We start from the raw sequence: 12075 nt of genomic DNA on the forward strand, positions 1-12075 counted from the left end.
AAGCCCGAGGGACCAAACAAAGCCAACCGTGGGTAAATTTAGCATTACCCACACCCAGAAGTGGGTTATTGCTATTATACCATCGTGTTAGTTTGCTTTGTATTATATTTGTATTGTTGTTATTTGTGTTTTTGTTAGCTTTTTTTTGTATTCTTCCACTTTTTGTGAGATAAAATAGTCCACACTTTCAGTTTGTTTTTATTGTTTATTTCTGTTTTAATTTAAATACATGTTATTTTTTAATTTTTCAGGAAATGTTAGGAAATAATTATATTAGTAGATATAGTTGTAAAGCTTTTGGTATGTTTTTATAGTTTTAAAGCTTTTGGTATGTCTTCTTGTTGTAGTTTCTTTTATATTTGTGTATTGGTTCTGTCTTGATGGTTGTCTATGTTCATATGCTGGCTTGAGTTCTTCTTAGTGTAGTATCTGTAATGAAAAATTGTGTTTATAGTTAATTTTATGTTTATATATTGCATTGTATGTATGTATCTATCTATCTATCTATCTATATATATATATATATATATATATATATATATATATATATATGGTTTTAGTATAAATTTAGAGTTTACTTACTTATTTTGTTGGGTTTCTATATTGTAGATGTTTATTGTTCCATAGTTTATAATGTGTTGTTTGTCTTGTGGTTTTTCTGGTTCATTTTCCAGGTATGGACGTTCTGTGTTATGGACTTTCATTTTTTTTTTCTTGGTCCGTTGTCTGTTGTGTTATTGATATTCTCTTCATGTATTGGATTTTTTGGTGTTTCTTGTGTTCCAGATATTATTTTTCCCCATGTTTTAAATTCATCTACTGAAGGTTGATAATACGATCTTAGTGATGCTTCACTTTTATGTCCTGTGACAGTCATTATTTGTCTTGCTTCCATCCCTGATTGTGAGAGTAATGTTACTGCTGTTGCTCTTAAGGAGTGGTTTGTGTATCTCTTTGATAGGTTTGCTTGTTTGCAGATTTGTGGTAACATGTTTGCAAGATAGTTTTTTCCCATTGGTTGTGTTGTGTACCATGTATCCATTTTGTCAAGTACATGTTGTGGATATTTTTTTGGGTGGAGGAACAGTTGTTTTGTATTAGGTGGCCTTTTTTGTAAGTATTTTTTGAAACTTTTTACAGGACATGAAGGGTCTGTGCGGTTTTCGAACATGAATCCTCTTAGCAAATGTTTTGTAACATCATAATGTTTTTTGTATGTTCGTTGAAATTTTTTGTTACATATTCTGTGCCATCTGTATATTTGTTTATTGTAAAACTGTCTTCTGTGAGGTATCGTACTCCTTCATTCCCACGTCTTGCAAAGTGTAGCTGTATATCAAACCATACTTTTCTTACTAGTCCGTCTGCTGTGTTTGGGGAAAGTACTTGACTGTTTCTTAGTTGTGTTATTTCTTGCATTGTGAGTGGCTGGTGGTGTTCTGCTGTATCTTTTCCTTGTCTTCTGTAATTTTTAATTACTGACTTAAATACGTTATTTGCATTTGTTAGAGCTGTATCTGTTATGATGTTAATCTTTCTATTGAATGGTGGGTTGTTTATATATCTGTTTAGTCCTGCACGTAAGGATACAAATGCACTTATTACGTATTCTTGTCATTTTGTGTTTCGTACTGTAACATAGAATTCTATAAGTATTTTGTTTAATTTTTCTGGTGTAATAGTGTGGAAGTCTATGTTGTAGTGTTTTTGTTTTTTCCAGTTTTGAAATATGTTTATAGCCCACTGTGTTTGTTTTCTTGTACTTAATTCTTCTTTTTCTAATTCTAGTGTTTCTATTTCTTTAACAGTTTTTTCTGCATGTCTTTTATGTTTATGAGTGGAATAGGCTTTTAATGTTTTTTTACCTTTCTGAAGAGTATGGCTTGTCACACTGTTGTCTTCTATAAGGGCGTTATTATGCCCCAGTAATTCCTGTTCTTGTGGTTGGAGAATTTTCTTGCTTGTTGATGGTTTCATTGAGGTTTGTGGTATGTTCTTAAATATTTCTTCTATTTCACTGTCACTTATTATTTCAAAGTTTAGTTCCATTTTTTTTTATTATTTTCTATCTATGGTGTCTCTTGTTTGGGTGTTTCTTCCTGTCTGAGTTTGTAGTCTTCGTGTCTAACAGGGCTCGTGCAGGCTTTTGAAGGAGGTAATTAAAAGGGTAGGTGGTGCTTGTTATAAAATAGTTTTAGCAGTATAGACATTTATAAGGTGTAGTTATGTTATACTAGTTATGGGTATGTTGAAATGTGGTGTAGTGTTAATTTGTATTTATTTTTTTTAAATATGTACTTTTAGTAATTGGTCACTAGATGGTGGTGTTGTATGCGGTTTTATAAGATGTATGCGGTTTTAGAAAATGTATGCTGATGTGGACTTTGGTATGGTGTGTGTTTTTTACTTTGCGAGGGATGTCTGGTGTGTTTAATATGTATATTTTTGGAGTTGTGTGTGTACATGTATTGTAGGGAATATAGGTGAGTGAATGGTTTTATGACAATGCATGGTTTTGTTGGGTTATAACTGGTGGTTATGTAGTGTGTGTGTGTGCTGTATTTGCGACTGTATGAGTTTTGATTTTGTTTGTGTTCGAGGTGAGGGAATGAGAAATAGTATACGGGTAATGTTTATTTTTGTGTGTTTTAGTTGAGTAGTTGGTGTTTTTTGCTTTTACGTTTACCGTACATTTATTTTTGCTTGATGTCGGCGCAGCGGGATACGTAACTGACCGGACTTCTTTACTTGTTTGTTGTATGATTTAGTATGTGCACGCTGGTTGGATTAGCCAATCAGCGTGCACGTTTATCGTCTTTTCCGATGTTCGCATGGTATAATAGCTAGGATTTACTATGATTAATTATACATTGTTTAATCAACAAGTAATGTAAACTAAAACATCTAACTTCTTGTAGGTTTCAGTCTTAAAACAACAACAAGCTGAAGGTCACAAAATACATAAAGCAATTTCTTGCAGGGATCTCCCTGCTCCACCTCATGTGGTGGGCAAGTTGCCACACCCCCTATATTTATATATACCTACTTGGGGGGGGGGAGGCATTCACACAGATTCAGAGAAGGGGGAAGGTAGAACACAGAAGTAAAACTCATATTGTCTCCCTTCATTGAATTCACAGTGCAGTTAATGTGTGACCTAGGCAGCCCCAGCACAGTGAAATGCTGATTACTGAAAACTTGCAACCTTCCTGTATCAAAATTCACTAAGTCACTGAGCTGCAATACAGCATAGTTTTTTATGAGTGGAGTGTCAGCTGAGTAAAAAGTGAAGAGTGATGACTGGAGGGGAAGATTAGAGAGAGAGAAGTGGGGATTAGAGAAAGAGAGATGTGTTGGAAGTGTGGAGAGAACAGTATTAGTAATTTTTGGAGCTGTTGCTTATACTTAGCAGTGTCTAAAGATATCAAGATGTAATCAGCATAATTTTCAATCTTCACCCATGTACAGCAGCGGTAAGAGTTTTGTCAGAGCAGATGATGGAATTGAGTGGGCTTTGAGCTGTTAACGAGCTGTTTTCTGTAGTGCAAGGCTTCCATTTACAGTACTACTTTACGTATGCCATTTAGCCAGAGAGTGTCCCGAGCCGAGCCTGAAAACAAATGTCCATTTGGATCAGTGTTCGATCAGAGTAAACAAATTACAAGTAAGAAAATGGAAGAAAACAAGTTGATTTTATGCAGTAGTAGCTGCAAATTTGCTCATGTATAAAACATTATTTGTTCTTAACTGCATGCAGGTTGATAACTTTCCTTTTCCCCCATTCCCATTCTTAGCACCTCTTTCCCCTTTTAGGGAACAGTCAGGTGAAGGGTGTAGCTGGCATATGATGGAACTATTGAGTCAGGAAGAGAGACAGAAAATAAAACTTGATAGAAGATGGTATGGAATATAGAGAATGTTATCAAAAAGACAGAGTGGGAGAACTGGTTAATATAAATTATAGTTTGGAAGCATGGCTGGAAGCATAATAGGATTAGACAGAGTCTGTGTGGAGAATAAGCAGAGTGAGTTTTATTTGGGTGGTAGGATAGGGAATAAATTAAAGCAGATTAAGATGGATTGCACTGGTTTAGACTATGGCTAGAGCTCACAACATGAAATTGTTTCTAAAGCTGACTAATCTGGATGTTAATATGAAACATCTAAATGAAGAGTTAGACTGAGATATGAGCAGGGTTGGATACAGAGGCAAAGCGATAGTGATATTTAGCAGACGTGAACAAATGGCAAGTTTAAGTATGAACAGGTGTGTGCTAACATTTCTAAACTTGAGCATGCTGTGATGCAGGTTACATTTAGGAACCAAATAAGAAAGAAAGCTTGAAATGGAATGATTTTGTTAATATGTTAGTTAAATGCAAAGGGGGCTAGAATGGAAGGTGCAATTGCTGTGATAAAAATGAAAACACGTTTGAGCAGTTGATTGAACATGGCATCTGTAATGGAGATAACCATTGACTATAAAACTAAAAGGAGAGAGGGTGTTAGGAATGGGAGTGGGGAAGAAGCAAAGGATGTTAACCTGCATGTAGCTCAAAACAATCATTTTTTTTGCATGGTGAAACAGATTAATAACAGCCCATATTCCTCAAATGAAAGGAGAAGGCAATGCAGTGTTAGTCTGGACTTAAGCTGAAGAACATGAAAGTCAAATAAGCACTAATTAAACATATGTAAATACTAACGAAGTGGAGGGGATTTCAGTTTCATGGGCATAGTTAATAGCGGAAGTGGCACACTAGAATAGAGGGACCACACATCATTCTGTCTGAAATTATATTCCAAAAGATTACAACATTATTACAAAGTGAATAGCCTTTTCTGGTCATGTAAACGACATTTCAAAAACAGTTCCATCTGTACTCATGTATAGCAGGTTATTAAAGCTCAACACAGTAAGCTTTACTGCAGTGGTAATGCGGTAATGTGGAAATCTTAACCTGATTCTCAAAATAGTAGTGTTGGTGAGAGTAGGTGCAGTCCCTACTGTTGTTACTCTACCTTCATAAAAGGGAAAAGTTAATGGAGTTACTGGCTGTGTCAAATAAGGCATGAACAGAAAGATTTGTTGATGCAGTGCCCATTTAGCTCTAGTTATATAAAGTAGGGAAATTCAAATGACACTGTAAGCACACTTCTAACATGCATCACATTTCTTAAACACCTTCATTAAATTATCACTTAGGACACAGGCAAAAATACATTAACAGAAAAGAAAACAAACCATATTGATATTGTTTTCCATTTACATACATTATTCATCACATATCTTTTCTAACATGCATTACATTAAGGGTAGAACTGCAGTCATAGATGCAATGTGTACTTGAGTTTCCAAAGAGAATTATCTGAAATTCTACCTTCTTCAATGATCATAAGATCATAGGAGGTTACTAGGCTAATGGCCCAGGGCCCTTACAAGCCCAGCCAAGTTCAACACATGTTCCTAAAGGTGTGTGGTTAAACCAGACACTAATATTGGCACCTATTGGCCCTGTCCAAGAGGAACACAGGTGGAACCCCTGAAGTGAATTTCCAGTTACCTATCCAATCGTCCAAAATCTGCTTAAATAGGGCCAATGAGGGGCTTTGTTTAACATGAATAGGAAGCTTGTTCCAAAGGTGGGGCAACCTCTGTGAGACAAATCTGTCTCTCCAGCAAGTTCTGTTAGCGAGTCATCTGTGTGCCATTTAACTTGAGAATATGCAGCATTTCCAACAATGCTGGGTCAGAGATTGATCTATTTGCAAGACACAGGTCACCTCTGTGCACACTGTATGCCACAGAATAAAGTGACAATGATTACAGACTGCCTACGTAAAACAGATCTTCAAAACCCTGAATTTTCTTTGTAAGGAACCTTTGTGGTCTCTCCAATTGTTGCAGGTGTTTGGAAAGGAACATACCAAAGGGAGCATGTACTCTATTATTGGCCTGATGAGTGAAGAGTATAGGGGGGGTATAACCTCTTTTTTTTTCTGGAGGCAATGCCCTTCCTCAGGAGATAAGCAATATAAAATGCCCTTCTTACCACTGTGGAGACACGGTGATCGATATTAAGGCTGCTGTTAATCTGTGTGCTCAGATCTCTCACTACTGACTGTGTGCTTACGGTATTGCTATTGATGTGGTAGTATGGAGGAACATCATCCTTGTCAAAGGGGATGATAATACATTTTTTTGCATTAAGTTTAAGACCATGACTTTGTCACCAGTCATTACTGTGCATAAAACCTTCTTGCAGGATGTTGACATCACTAGGGGTTTCAGTGATCACTTCCAGTTTGCAGTCATCAGCAGACTTTGTCAGCCACAGTCCTTTAGTTTTAGTCTGTACTTCAGAGAAGTAGATTCTAAACAGTAGTGATCCCAGAACCAATTCCTGTGGAACACCACTGGTTACGGGTCTGCTGTTGGAGGTAGAGTCCCCTATTTTGATGGTATGAGTTATATCCATGAGCCAGTTTGCAACTCCCCTGACAATATATGGGTTGATACCCAGCTGGGTGAGATTATCAATGATGCCTGAGTGGGAGATTGTGTCAAAGGCCTTGGCTAAGTCAAGGTAGGCCGTATGCACAGATTTGCCCTCATCTAGGGCTTTGGTGACTGTCTCAAAGAAGTCCACCAAGTTTAACAGGCCTGATCTCCCTTTGACAAAGCCAAACTGGGTGGGGTCAAGCATTTAGAGATTTCCGATATCTTTTTTAATAAGGTCCATGATGATTTGTTCCATGGCCTTGCAGATAAAGCTGGTCAGGCTAATGAGACTATAGTTCTTGGGGTCCGTGGATGCAGCCCCTTTGGGCAATGGGATGACGGTAGCTGTTTTCCACTCCACTGGGACAAAGCCAGTGCTTAAGCTGTGATTGGAAAACATGCTCAATGGTGATGCTCATTCCTTTTTTTAATTCATGTAGAACACAGCCCGGGATGTTGTCTGGTCCCATAGAGGCTGTGTTATTGGCCTTGGAGAGGGCATTTAAGACCTGCTCCTCAGAGATACTAGGTGGAGGACAGGTGTTTGGGATGCTTTGGGGTATATGTGGCAGGAAAGGGGAGTGAAGTTTTCAATGAACCTGTCAGCCAGCAGGTTTGCTATATCCACAGGTTCTGTATGTGTAGTTTCATTAACTGCAAGTTCAGCGCAAATCTGGGCCTTACCTTTGAGGTTATGGATGTAACTAAAGAATACCTTGTGGTTATCCTTAGTTAGGGAAGCTAATTTGGATTTGTAGTTGGCTTTTGAGGACTTCACTGGAGTCTTATTTGCTTGTTTAAGTTGAGGAGGGAGTATTTCCAGTTTTGAGACCATTCCTTCCTGCTTTTAGACAGTCATTTATTTCTCCTGTTGTATAGCCTATTACTCGCAGTTGTCCACCAGGCAGGTTTGTTTTTCTTTGAAGATCTTGCTTTGGTTCTATCAGGTATGGCAGACTCAATACAATTGTATAGGTGCTTGTACAAAGCATTGGTATATAACTCAGCATAGGTGTCTGTTCCATCAGTTGGGGGGGGGGGGTATGAAGCTATTTATGCTGTCACGTAAGAGGTTGTAATTGTCCTTAGAGAAGTTTTTTAGCCTAGTTGTTGCTAAGGGGGGATCTTCTGTTATAGTTACTTCTAGATCTGTGGTCAGAACTCACCAGGGATGGCGACACACTGGGGGTGGTGCAGTGGTCTCCCATGCTGGTGAACACCAGGCCTAGGATGTTTGCACCCTTTCTGGGTGTGTCAACCAGCTGGTCCAGGGCACTGGAATTAATAAAGTCCAAGAACCTTTGGGAAAGTGAGTTAAAACATGTATAATTTACCCAGTTTACGGATGGGTAATTAAAGTCACCCAAAACCAGGGTGTTTGGTTGTATCTTGATTGACTCAAGTAGATCCAAGTAGGCTGAGTGGATGTCCAGATTAATGGAGAGGGTCCTATAGCTGACAATGACTTGAAGAGGGGTCCTACCTACAGTTAATTGCACCTGAATTAATTCAAGGGAATCGTGCTGTTTAACCAATCTAGAGGTGGATTTATTTTTAATGAATATTGATGTACCACCTCCTTTAGTTCTCATGCCTTCAGTTTTTAGTCTGAACATGTGGAAGGAAATGTAACCTGGTATAGCTGGGGTGCTCTCCGCTGCCTTAAACCAGGTCTCAGTGACTGCACAAATGTTAGCATCTTCCAGGGTGAGGACTGCTTCCAGTAAGTGCAGTTTCTGGTTTAGACTCCTAACATTTAGCAGCATAACTTTGAGGTTGTTTTTAGAGGGTATTTTTACGTCTGGAATTTTGTTTCTGTGACATTGCCTAAAAAAGGCACTACTGGGATGACAAGCGCCTTAGCCAGGATGATGCTGCAATATGAGATAAAAATATTTGGCTTCAATAATTGGCTTAGTTTTTGGTGTCATTTGAAGGAAGTCCAATATTTGTCAGCCTGGGAGGATATGATTGACAGACCATGGTGATTTGCTAGAGATGGCCTACATCTATCAGGGTTTTCATTATTGGCAAATACATTTTCCACTTCCATAGTGCCTTTTTTTAGGCAATGCCAGTCTGATAAACCTACTAACATAACAAAACAGTCAAAGTAAAATATGAAGGTGTTACTGATCCATGATAGGAGCCTAAACAAGAAACTCCATTCCCTACAAGGCCTTCTCACCCAGGAGGACATTGACATCTGTGTAATGACTGAGACATGGTTTTAAACAGCACAGAACATTCCATCTGTCCAGGGCTATAACACCTTCCACAGATTTAGTCCTACAACTACACAGGAGGGGAAAGATGGAGGTGTCTCAGTCTTCACCCTGAAAAGACTCACATTTTTATTTTTATTTTATTTAACATATGTTGACTGGGAAAGTCTGAATAGGTTCCACAGAGCCTGTTTTCAGTGGAGACCTAGGGAGAAATTCTCCAGAGGCATGCCTTTAGAATGTGGGAGGAAACCGGAGTACCCGGAGGAAACCCACGCAAATGCAGGGAAAACATGCAAACTCCGCACAGAAGGCACCCCAGCTGAGAATTGAACCAGAAAACCTCTTGCTGTGAGGTGACACCATTAACTGCTGCACCACTGCACTGCCCTACCGCTGTGCCACGTCTAGGCCAATAATGCAACATGGTACTCTAAAGCTTCTTCATGTCCAAATAATCATCAGAAAGGCCCCATACCATCTATTAGTTTATTTATTTATTTATTTATTTTATTTTATTTTATTTTTTATTTTATTTTACATTTGTTGACCAGGAAAATCCGACTGGATACATGTCCATTTTCAGCGGAGGCCCGGGGAGAAAAGCTCCACATTGACATTAGTTTACGTACTTATAAACAGAGAATATATTACATGTTTTGATAATTAATACATAGGTACAAAGAGATAAGTGAACAGAGAAACTACTGCTCTTTACTAAGACTAATACGTAGGTACGATAAGATTATGTAAATGATAAACATATAAGACTAATATGTAGGTACAGTAGGATTATGTAATTGATGAACATATAAGGTTTAAAAGGAGAAAATGTCAGAGTAAATGCTAGATAGAGGAAGAGCCTAGAGGGAAACATGTGGAGAAGTTTAGTTAGCTGTAAAACTCTCTCTATGACCCAAGAAAGCCATTGTACCATATGTAGCCATACAGTCTGTACCTTTGAGTGTATTAATGGACAGAGGTACTTTTTGTGTGATGCCTAGAATTGTTATACAGAAGGAGTTATATATGTACTTAAATGTGAATGTGATTTATTTTATATAGGAGAAACTAAACAAAGTTTCCATGTGAGAGTTTTAGAACATTTAAGAAATATTAAGAATGAAAAGGTGGAAAGTCCATTAGGACTGCATTTTAAAATGCATCACAACAGTGATGGTAAAAATCTAAAAGGTACCATTATAGAAAAAGTTAACAATGTCTAAGGAGCTTGTATAAAAACTCAATTGCAACAGAAAGAAGCACTGTTTATTTTAAAGTTTGGTACCTTGTGCCCTAAGGGGTTAAACAAGGAGCTTAATTGGAAGTGGGTGTTGTGATTGATTGTTTAAATCATTTTAATTAATGCTCTTTTTGTGTATAAAAGTGGGGATGATGGGAAAGTGATTTTATACTCAGAGGTATTTTGCCGAAGCGCTGGAGAGAGAAGTGTTTTCTTTTCAGTATAGTGGTGCAATAAATTTGTATTGGATTTACTGGCTTTGTCATTTGTCGATTGAATCCTCAAATGGCTTAGCCATTGTGTAGTAAGATTTTCATTGCATCATATGAATATTTCAGTACATTTCACCAGTAAAAAGGAGGATTTGTTTCAGTTGTAATGTGCAAAACTCTGACTTGGGGTAATTAAAGTAGAGGAATAAAATTCAGTGTTTAGCTGCATTTACATAACTGAGAACAGAATTGCAGTCTTGGATGAATTTTGTAGCTCAGGTATCCTATTCCCTAAGAGATTATGAATTTTCAAGATGAATTCACATACGGCTTTTATACCTAGGAACCAACTGCAGGAGTTCATAGGTCTTTCACTCTCATAGTTTGACATTTTGTATTATATTCAATCTGGGCTTCCTATGGAGGTGTATGAAATCTGCTCAGGATCCAGAATGCAGTGCATATTCAGGATTATCTTTACTAAGCTGTTATTACATCAGAAGTAAAAAAAAAATGTACACATTTCACCAGCCAAGTTTAAACTTCACATACTGAGAGGCCAGTGTGCTGCAGGAAAAATCAGGCTTGAACTGCACTGAAATCCCCAAGACAGAATTAAGACAGAATGGTAGTAATACATGCACCTGAATGCCAGAGAGCTCTCAAAGGGATTTACGATACTGCCTTGCAAATAAAGGCATATACAGTTACTTCATTGTCATAGTAGGGAATGGTGTATTGTACTTTTTCTATTTGGAATAAGTCTAGGACTTCTGTCTGTTTTGTAGAATCCACCACCTGCCAAGAAAACATTAAAAAGATATATAAATACACACATATCTATCTATCTATTTTCTTCTTCCGGCTTTTCCCGGTTTGGGGTCACCACAGAGTATCACCTGTCTGCTCATGATTGGCAGTGGAGTTTTATTGTGTTGGGTTGCCAGCCTGGTGCCCAACCTTCCACAGAAGGCACACACACACATGCACTCATGCCTAGAGCCAATTTAGAGTGTCCAATCCACCTACAGGATGTCTTTGGGATGTGGGAGAAAACCGGAGCACCTGGAGGAAACCCACGTGACCAGAGGGAGGACATGCAGACTCTGCACAGAAGGCACCCCAGCTGAAGATCGAACCAGAGAACCTCTTGCTGTGAGGTGGCAACGCTAACCACTGCATCACCGTGGCGCCGCATATATATATATATATATATATATATATATATATATATATATATATATATATATATATATATATATATATATATATATATATATATATATATATATATATATATATATATATATTCAGTATATCGAAGGTAACATTTTTCTGACTACAGACTTGGGATCACAAAAACTACATGTTTCAAGGAGGAGAACGTGGTAGTGTTAGATTCAGCACTGAGTTGAATTTAAATTTCTTTAGAGAAGATTAGCAGTTTTGCATGCATTTTTATAAGAGTATCCATGCCTAAAAGTTTTATAATTGAGTCTCAAAGAAAGCCGAACATTTTATATACATGCAACAAAGTAAGGGTTCCACAATCATTTCCTAATCATAAGTTGACATGTTACATTATTCTAGGTTTATATTTCTGACTTCTACTCAGTCTTGAATATGCAGCACCTGATTTGTTATTAAGATGCAAAAATTCCATATAATTTACAAGACAAAGCAATGTTTTTTTTGTTTTAAACTTGGCATTATAAAAACTCAGTACAAACATCACCTACTCTAGAAATCTAAACCTTTAATGATGCCATAACAATACTTACTGGCATGAGAGATACTTTATGCAACACATCCCCAACCTTTGAAGTAGACTATGTTTGCACATCAAACAGAATAACTTCATAGCAGCCTTCAAAACTAGAATTGATGAATGAA

Source organism: Protopterus annectens, chromosome 1.part1 (assembly GCF_019279795.1).
Source record: "Protopterus annectens isolate FY-2018-M chromosome 1.part1, PAN1.0, whole genome shotgun sequence".
Lineage (NCBI taxonomy): Eukaryota > Metazoa > Chordata > Ceratodontiformes > Protopteridae > Protopterus > Protopterus annectens.